We start from the raw sequence: 10,173 nt of genomic DNA, 5'->3' as shown, positions 1-10,173 counted from the left end.
CGAGACCATGGTCCCCACAACCCTCCGCCTAGCAATTCAGTCCCTCAGGGAGTTTGGATGTGTCTATGGGGCTTCCATGACCTTTCCCAAGGGATTTTTTTTTATCTCAGGAAAATTACCACCATAATGCATTCTTCATTATTGCAAAAGCAGTACTGAGAGGCCAAATAAATGAAATGAAAGGAATTTGAATCTCAGGAAAATTACTACTATGTATTCTTCATTATAAGAAAAGCAGTACTAACAGCTAAGAAACAGAAACAGCTGCCCTGGAATACTGCAGGACTGCTCACAGCTGTGTATTCCATCTGCTACATGTGGAAGAAATGATGGGACTTAAGATTGAGTGCGGGGTAATAATGATATATAGGATTTTGAGTCTCTTGAAAAGTACCGTATTGCAAAGGCATTATTTACTGTTCAGAAGCCAGAAAAGCAGGGAGCCAGTTTAACACTTGGAAACAGTGAGTGGCACCAAGGAGAAAACGGCCCCTGTGACTGAAGACTAAGAATAGCTTATTCTCATGATAAGTACATTGTTGTGAAACATAGCTCAAAGAAATAAAGGCAAACGTGCAAAAGTATAGAAAACTCACACATCCGGGGGCATCACCTAAGACAATGCTCAATCTATATAAAAATGAGGTTCCAACTCAGGGTTCTTGAGTTTCACACTTTTCAAAAGGCTCCCACCTTGACCTAAAGGAGTTAAAAATCGGTCTACCTCTTTCCCAAAGAACTCTAGAGGCATAATAAGTGGTTGGGATACCCTATGTCCCAGGAGTTACCGAAGTGTTGTTAAGCCAAACTGTCTTCCAGCCCTCGTTTTGCTTTCATTTACTCAGGGCTTAAGAACACAGGTGGTTATGTCTAGGTTTTCTGAGGCAGGAACTAGAGAAAACCAGAAGCTAAGTAGCCAAATCTCACTGCATCATGCCCCCTCTGCTGGCTGGGGTCGGTTGGGAAAGCTCAAAAACAAAACAACCAGTTGCCATCGAGTCAATGCAACTCATGGCTGCCTCATGTGTGGCAGGTTAGAACTGTGTTCTACAGATTTTAAGCGGCTGATTTTTCAGGAGTAGATCTTCCAGGCCTTTTTTCTCAGGGTCTCTGCCAGCTTTCTAGTTAATTTGCACCACACCCAGGGACTCCTTGGGAAAACTCACAGTCCTGCTTTCCAAGACAGGCCCCCCAAGAGCTCCCAGGCTCAAGCACTGGGGCCTAGGAGAAGAGGTCTCCATGGCAGAGCTCTGTCTCCTCCACATCCTGAAGGGGCAGAAGACTGTTAGTTCAGGTTTGGGATGAACTGAGGTGAAGACTCTGGGGTTAGAGTCAGCCTGAAAGCTCACCCACAACCATCCCTTCCTAGACACTTGTCCCTGCCCACGGCAGTACAGATAGGTTGATCCAAGCAAGCACCCCTCAAAGGCCACAGCAGAGGTCAGAAAACCCTCTATCATGGATTGAATTATGTCCTCCAAAAATATCTGTCAACTTGGCTAGGTCATGATTCCCAGTATTGTATGACTGTCTACCATTTTATCACCTGATGTGATTTCCCTATGTGTTGTAAATGCTATCACTATGATGTAATATGATGGATTAGTGGCAGTTATATTGATGAGGTCTACAAGATTAGGTACTGTCTTAAGCCAATCTCTTTTGAGATATAAAAGAGAAGCAAGCAGAGAGACATGGGAACCTCATACCACCAAGAAAGCAGTGCCGGGAACAGAGTGCATCCTTTGGACCTGAGGTTCCTGCGCTGAGATGCTCCCAGAATGAGGGAAGACTGATGACAAGGACCTTTCTCCAGAGCCAACAGAGAAAGCCTTCTGCTGGAGCCGATGCCCTGAATTTGGACTTGTAACCCACTAAACTGTGAAGGAATAAATATGTCTTTGTTAAAGCCATCCACTTCTGGTATTTCTGTTATAGCAGCACTAGATGACCAAAACACCATCCCCTCTTTCTACTTTCCTCACTGAGGTAATTCCTATATGGGTAGACCCTGGACCCTGTTGGTTCTTTATCCCCAACCCACAGTGTAGAGGATCACTTGGAAAAGGGCTGTGGACCTCCCAGATGCAGAAAGGGTCTTCTAGCAGTTAGCAACAGTATTGCAGCCTTAGGAACTATCCTCCAAGAAGCCTCAGCACCTTTAAAGGGGCTCAGAGCAGAGGTGGGGCTCATGAGATTCCTGCAGGGCATGGGGTCCTGTGCGTGCCCCTCAATTTCTTAGGGAATCTCATGGTCCAGCTCTTTGGGTTCTCATGGTCCAGTTCTTAGGGATCTCAAGTCCTTGGGCACCCAAAGAGGAGAATATTGGAGCAAAGGACATTCTTCCCCAGGCACCAGGAGTTTACTGAAACCCCTGGTCTGGCATGGAGCCAAAGCTCGTGAACCTCTGACCTCGGCCTGAGGCCCGGCCGCCAAAGACACAGGCACTCAGAGGAATGGGGTTCTGTACTGCAGAAACTTACTGGCATTTTCTAATCATCCCAGGTCCGGTCTCCTGCGCGGGAGTGTGACCTCAGAGGGAGGCGGGGACAGCGGGAGAGGCGGGCGCCTCTTTGTCCAGGACCGCAGAGGGAGAAACCTGGGGCCGCTCCGGGTCTGCTGCAGGTTCCCGAGCGCGCTCCACAGCTGGGCGGATTCTGGGCCCCGAGCCCCCGGCCGGCGCAGGTAGGACCCCGCCACGTTCTCGCCACACCCCACAGCTACACTTCTTGCCAGTCTACCTCTGCGTCTCTCGTAGGGAAGGGGCGGAGAAAAGCAGTGAGTGTACTCCCTGCGCGTCCCCAGCCCTCGCACAGCCCACCCTCATTATGACCTCCCCAAACACCCTCAGCATCCTCTAGCGACCCCCCACCCCCACACTCTGAACAATCCAGGCGCACCGCGCAGCCTGCGCTTATCGTGGCCTGTCAGGGCGTCCCCGGCACCTGCCCCGCGCAGGACCCCCTCACCACGACCTCCCCAAACACCCTCAGCATCCTCGCGCGGCCCACCCACACCCGAGACTATCCTGGCGCCCAAGCCGTCTCGCCTTCCCGCGCACCCTTACCATGGACCGCCCGGGCGCCCCCGACACCTGCCCCGCGCAGTACTCCCTTCACCACGGACTCCTCGAGTGCCCCCAACTCCGCCTGACCATGACATTTCGATTGGCAAAGTTCGTGGAGAGTCAGTGATCACAGACGCGCTACAAGTCTCCAGCAACATCTGGAATCCTGGTGCTGCGCCGAGTGCCTAGTGGGAGCTTATATATGCCCTCCCAGCCGCCGGCCCTGCTTCTCTTTAGGCTCCCATTGGGCTGCCGCCGGCCAGGGGCCGTCCCCTCCGCGCCTCTGACTGGGCCGGGCCCCCACCGAGGCCCGCCCCTCTTTCCGCTATTGGGCCACCGTTTAGGAAATTTCCCCGCCGTAGCTGGGCATTGGGCAGTTTGTAAAGCCAAAGGGAGGGAGTCCTCCCGGTCAGCTCTACCTTCTTCTCGGACTGTTGAAATTGTACTGGGTCTGAGAGATATCTTCATTCCGTTTTTGTTGTAGGTCCTTGCGTGGGTAACACCGCGGATCTAGTTGGAAGTGTGCCTCACTGGGAGGGTGGTGCAGACTTGAGATCAGCAGTCACTGGAGAGAAGAAAAGATGCTGTATTAGGAACCAGGTGATGGAAGCTTCAAAGATGGGACAAAATGCAGCTGGGGTGGGGGCTTGGCACACAGGTGTGGGCGAGAACATTGCAGATGCAGGTAATTGAAATTTACTTCCTGTTTGACTCAGGCAATGGAGCCCTGGTGGCGCAGTGGTTAAGCGCTTGGCTGCTAACCAAAACGTCAGTCATTGGAACCCACCAGCTGTTGCGGAAGAAAGACGTGGCAGTCTGTTTCCATAAAGATTACAGCTTTGGAAACCCTATGGGGCACTTCTACTCTGTCCTATAGGGTCGATGAGTTTTGTTTTTGTTTTTTGTTTTTGACTCAGGCAATTGCACCAGTTCAGGTGACTCAGATACCCAGAAGAGCACGAGGTCCAGGCTGGCGAATGGCAGTTTGAAAGCGACCTGTGGAATGAAGATGGGAATGTAGGATGCGGCTTTGAATGCTAGACTGAGGAGTTTGCGCTTAATGCCACTGGCTAGAGCGCACTATTGAGAGTTTTTGAGCAGAGGAGTGATTCGATCTGAGCAGCATTTTAGGCAGTACATAGAAGATGTTGTTAGATATTCTCCTCTTGGCTAAACTCACAGAGACCCCATGCACAACGGGGTCCGGCTAGTGTTACCAATAGGGTTTTCATTGGCTGATTTTTCAGAAGTAGATCACTTGGCCTTTCTTTCCAGTCTGTCTTAGTCTGAAAGCTCCGCTGAAATCTGTTCAGCATCATAGTAACACACAAGCCTCCAGTGACAGATGCGTGGTGGCTGTGCATGAGGTGCACTGGCCAGGAAGCGAACAATCCTGGTCTCCTGTAAGGAAGGCGAGAATTTTACCACTGAACCACCACTGCCCTTATACATAGACGTTTCTTGTGTATTGGTTTTCCCAGTGGTGGTTTCATATTGTTCCATCTTGCAGGGCACATGGATATTTTCCCGCTCTCCAAACTGTTTGTCAGCTGAGGTGAAGTTTTACTTCTAAATACCTAAGAGTAACAAATTAGCCTCTTTCCTAGTTTGGGAGGGTTAATTGGTGTTTGGTTTTATCATATGATTGGACACTCCACCTCACAATGATTACACTGAATATTTGTGCAGCACGTTACAGAGGAACCCAAAGCATCCGGCATCTCCCATCCATTCTCACTTCCTAGTGACTGTACCCAGTTTATGCAGGACTGGCTTGGAGACTTGAATTCTTGCCCCAGGAAAATTTGTAGCTGTAATGACTTCCTGCTAATAGAGCCCAGGAAGTCTCACAGTTACTGTGTCACTGACCAGTGTGACATCAGACCAGCTGTCTCCTGGATTTCTGAACCCATTTCCTCACAAAGCTCTCGCCATAGCATTCTAAACTATCCTGTAATATTTTGAAACTAAATGCTGTTCAGGTGACTTGGGCAGGTTTAAGTCCAGGGTGAAAAGTTTAAGTTTGAACTCTGAAAAGTGTTCTTCGGTCTCAACCCCTAGAATTGGGTCTTATGAGGCTGCCAGCTCTGAAGTGATGCCTCTGGTTCGAGGATGAGGTGAGAGTTTGTGGGTGAAAATTCAAATAAGTGCTTTGGAAACCCATGCATATACAAAACTAAGGCAGAGTTATTCATAACTCGTCACTGTCCCAGCAAAACAACTCAAAGGTTGCATCCTAATGAAGGTGGGCATATCTATAGTTAAAACCAAGCTGCCATGGCCCTGACTCACAGTGATCTTATGTATAACAGAACAAAATGTTGCCCGGACCTGTGCTATCTTCATTATGATTGTTGGTATAAAATGAAGCAACCTAGTCATATACTCAAAAGGTCATAAAATTCAACACTATCATCTCTTCCATGCCTTGCATTCGTTCCACCCTCTGGTAGAATCCGCCAGTTAAAAATGTCCTTCCGTCCCTCTACTTAATAGAGTCCACTTTAACCCTGGGATTATAAATATATTTGAAACAGTGATAGGTTCAGTGTGATTTGTGGAAATTACACAATCCCCTTTCTTGACAACATGCATCTTTATATCACACCATTTAAAACTAGTTCTTTTATAAGGCTTTTGGATTTATTACTATTATCTAAGTGTAGAATTTTATTTCTAACTTTTCCTCCTCCTTTATATTAGTCCACTGGTCTCAACTCCAGTGCCATTGACACCCGGCCACTTTGGGCTCCTCATGCCTCTGGATCAGCAAAGAAGGAGTTACCGTATTGGCTGGTGTGATTGATCCTGACCACCCAGGGGAAATCGGATTGGTGTTGCATAAAGGAGGTAAAGAAAAGCATGTCTGGAATACAGGAGATCCGTTAGGGCATCTCTTAGTACTACCATGACCTTTGATTAGTCAATGGAACACTACAGCAACCCAATTCTGATATGACCACTAATGGCCCAGACCCTTCAGGAATGAAGGTTTGGGTCACCCTACCAGGCAAAGAACCATGACCAGCTGAGGTGCTTGCTGAGGGTGAAGGGAATGTGGAATGGGTGGTGGAAGAAGGTCATTCTAAATACCAGTTATGACCATGTGACCAGTTGCAGAAATGAGGACTGTAATTGTTTTCTTCCTTTTGTTATTCTTGTGTTTGTAGATATATATGTATATGTATATATATCTTGCAATTATTTTTGTTTTCCTCCCTTGTCCTATCACTTATAAAATATAAGATGTAAACGAGGCTAGTGCATTTTCAGTTGTACACGTGTTAGTTGAATCATGTTAGGTGGACGTATGCTTTATAATTGTTTTTATTTAGAGATTATGTATGGTTTAAGGAGATGTATACAGGTGCCAAGTTAACAAGGGGTGGGCTGCGATGGTTAAGGTTGTATGTCAACTTGGCAGGGCCATGATTCTCAGTGGTTTGGCAGTGATGATAGAGTTTGGCAGTTATCTAATGATGTAATTACCCTCCATTTTATGATTTTATGATCTCCTATAAGCTATAGAATTTAATTGCCTCCATGATGTGATCTGATGTAATCAGCCAATCAGTTGTAAGGGGCATTTCCTTGGGGGTGTGGCCTGCACCCAATATATATGGATGCTCTGGCAAAGCTCACTCTTGCTCTGGGTTCTACATCTGGCTCATCATCATCTGATCTCGTGTTCTTGGGATTTGAGCCACTGGCCTGCCGTATTGCCTGCTGATCTTGGATTCATCAGCACAGCCTGTAAGCCAGCAGCCTGCCCTCTTACCTGCCAATCTTCTATTCATCAGCCTCCACAGCCTGTGAGCCAGCAGCCTGCTGTTTTACTTGCTGATTTTGGATTTTTAAGCCCCTGAAGCTAAATGAGTCAGAAGAAGCCTTCAGCCTGACCCATGGACTTGGGACTTTCCAGCCTCTACAACCGCATGAGTCATTTATTTAAGATAAATCTATATCTAAATCTATCTACCTATCTATATATATATACACTTCACTGGTTTTGCTTCTCTAGAGAACCCAGCCTAAGACATTAAGACCTTTGGGTGACATACTCTTTTCACACATTTCTTCAGGAATTTAAAATATTCCAAAGTTCAGAGGGAAAGGCCTGTCCATGGTCAGCTCTGGTTTTGATGCAACCTAAATGAGCCTGATAAGCCTGCATCATTTCCCTATATGTACTCTCCCCTCATCCCTCCCCACGAAATGACAGCATGAATTGAGATGACAACCACAGTCAGTCTGGGCAAGGGAGGAGCAAAAAGGCTTTGTGGGAACAAGAACATCCTATTCATTGAGTGGTAAGGAATCAAGGTAAACAGGGAGACAGTAGGGCCATGGCTTGGTATTCATTCTTGAGCCAGTGCTAAGAGCCAGTGCCTGGCGTTCAAATGGCTGCATTAGTGACAAATGATGGTCACCTTAGTATAGTTGTCCAAGCTTGATGCCTGCATGAGATCATTTTCTTTCCCTATTGTCTTAGCTTGATATTTACCTCCTCTATGACTGGAATAACCACTCCCTGGAATGGATTTCAACCCAACCCTTATTTCATATCTTATGCCAGAGCGCATTCAAGACAAAGCAGAAGGGTTAACGTGTAAACCGTGGGAGTTGCTTGCTCTCCTCTCACCTCCCTGGGATGATAAGTATTCCCAGCCCACATCCTATCTCTTCACTAGTTCCCCCACTGTTATGGTTAAGACTGTGTGTCAACTTGGCTGGGCAATGATTCTCAGTGTTTTGGCAATCGGATAATGTTGTGATCACCCCCGGGGTATGGCCTGCACTGAATGTAAGTGGACATTCTGGCAAGGCTTGGGGGCTTTTTGCTCGTGCTGGATCCTACAGCTGACTTGTTTGATCTCCAGTTCTCGGGACCTGAGCTAGCAGCTTACCTGTGGTCTTGCCTGCTGATCTCGAGATTTGTCAATCTTCGCAGCCTGTGAGCAAGAGCTCTGCTCTCTGACCTGCTGATTTTGGGTTCACCAGCCCCTGTGGCTACATGAATCAGGAGAAGCCTCTATCCTGACCCATGGACTTGGGACATTCCAGCCTCTACAACTGCGTGAGCCATTTCCTTGATATAAATCTCTCTCTATATATATATGTATATTTATATGCCTTACTGGTTTTGCTTCTCTAGAGAACCCAGCCTAAGACACCCACTGTTATCCAGGTCACAGTTCATTCCGGCCTCAATCTGAAGTTGAGCCTGTCTGGGGTCCCTGGACTTGTGTTTTGGAGGGCCCCTGCTCTAACTGCAGCAGAGGACTTATTCCTGGCATCCAAAATTAGAATAATTTGTTATAATACTATGCTTCAGATACAGATATAGTTCCGTGTCCTAGGCTACAAACTACTTATCATTTATAACATTATTCCTATATGAGGTAAAATGCACTCTAAGTTTCAAACAACTAACTTCAAAGGAACATGGTGGACACTTCAGCCATAAACAGGACACTTCTGTTTAGAGAATTACATTCCTGGAATAGGTGTGAAAACCTTGGTCACAACTGAAAGGTTGGCACTGCTGAAGTTAATACCTTTATTTCCTTACATCTCTGAAGAAGTAGCCACAGTCATGGCCACATTGTATGCCACATCTGTTTTCACTGTCTTGGTCAAACAGCTCTGGAAAAAAGTGTGGTACCTATTCTAATTTTTAACCCACTATTCCTGCATCAACATAAAGAACACAAAAATCCTCACAACCCGACCAATAAGCAACATCATGATAAGCGGAAAAAATATTGAAGTTGTCAAGGATTTTATTTTACTAGGATCCACAATCAATGAAGCAGCAGTCAAGAAATCAAACAACATACTGCATTCGGCAAATCTGCTGCAGAAGACCTCTTTAAAGTGTTAAAAAGGAAAAATGTCTCTTGGAGGACTAAGGTGCACCTGACCTAAGCCATAATATTTTCAGTCGCCTCAAATGCACGCAAAAGCTGGACAATGAATAAGGAAGACCAAAGAACTGATGCCTTTTAATTACAGTGTTGGCGAAGAATTTTGAATATATCATGGACCACCAAAAGGGCGAACAAATCTGTCTTGGACGAAGTACAGCCAGAATGCTCACTAGAAGCGAGGATGGTGAGACTTTGTCTCATGTAATTTGGATATGTTATTAGGAGGGACCAGTCCCTGGAGAAGGACAGCATGCTTAGTAAAGGAGAGGGTCAGCGAAAAAGAGGAAGACCCTCAATGAGATGGGTTTACACAATGACTGCAACAATGGATTCAGATATAGCAATGATTGTGAGGATGGTGCAGAACTGGGCACTGTTTCGTTCTGTTGTATGTAGGGTCGCTATGAGTTGGAACTGATTTGATGGCACCTAACAACAACAGTTCCTGAATCAGAACTATAATTCATTCAAACCTCTAGTCCCATTTAAAAAAATCTGCATGAACTGCTTTAAATTAGCCCTATCAAAATAATATAGCATTCAGCAGAGTTCATCTTAAATTCCTTTAACAAATAATTATTATTTATTGAACTACTAAAATGTGGCAGACGTTGTGCCAGGCACCAACCCTCTAATGTTGTTGTCACATGCTTTCAAGTCAGTTCCAACTCATAGCGACCCTGTGTACAACAGAACAAAACACTGCCCGGTCCTGCACCATCCTCACAATCCTTGCTATGCTTGAGACCATCATTGCAGCCACTGTGTTAATCCATCTTTTTGAGGGTTTTCCTCTCTTTTGTTGACCCTCTACTTTACCAAGCATGATGTCCTTTTCCAGGGACTGGTCCCTCCTAATAACATATCCACAGTATGTGAGACAAAGTCTCAACATCCTTGCTTCTAGTGAGCATTTTGGGTGTACTTCTTCCAAGACAGATTTGTTCATTCTTTTTTTTTTAAAAATTTTTTATTTTTTTTACATTTTATTGTACTTCAGGTGAAGGCTTACAGAACAAATACTTTCTCATGAAACAATAGTACACATGTTGTTTTATGACATTGGTTAACAACGCCACAACATATTAACCCTCTAAATTCTCAACCTTTTTTTTTTGGTGAAAATACACATAGCCAAAGATACACCGTTTCAAAAATTTTTACATACACAGTTCA

Source organism: Trichechus manatus, unplaced genomic scaffold, assembly GCF_000243295.1.
Source record: "Trichechus manatus latirostris isolate Lorelei unplaced genomic scaffold, TriManLat1.0 scaffold00035, whole genome shotgun sequence".
NCBI classification, from domain to species: Eukaryota; Metazoa; Chordata; class Mammalia; order Sirenia; family Trichechidae; genus Trichechus; species Trichechus manatus.
The sequence above is the reverse complement of the archived record's forward strand: the minus strand, read 5'-3'. Positions refer to the sequence as shown.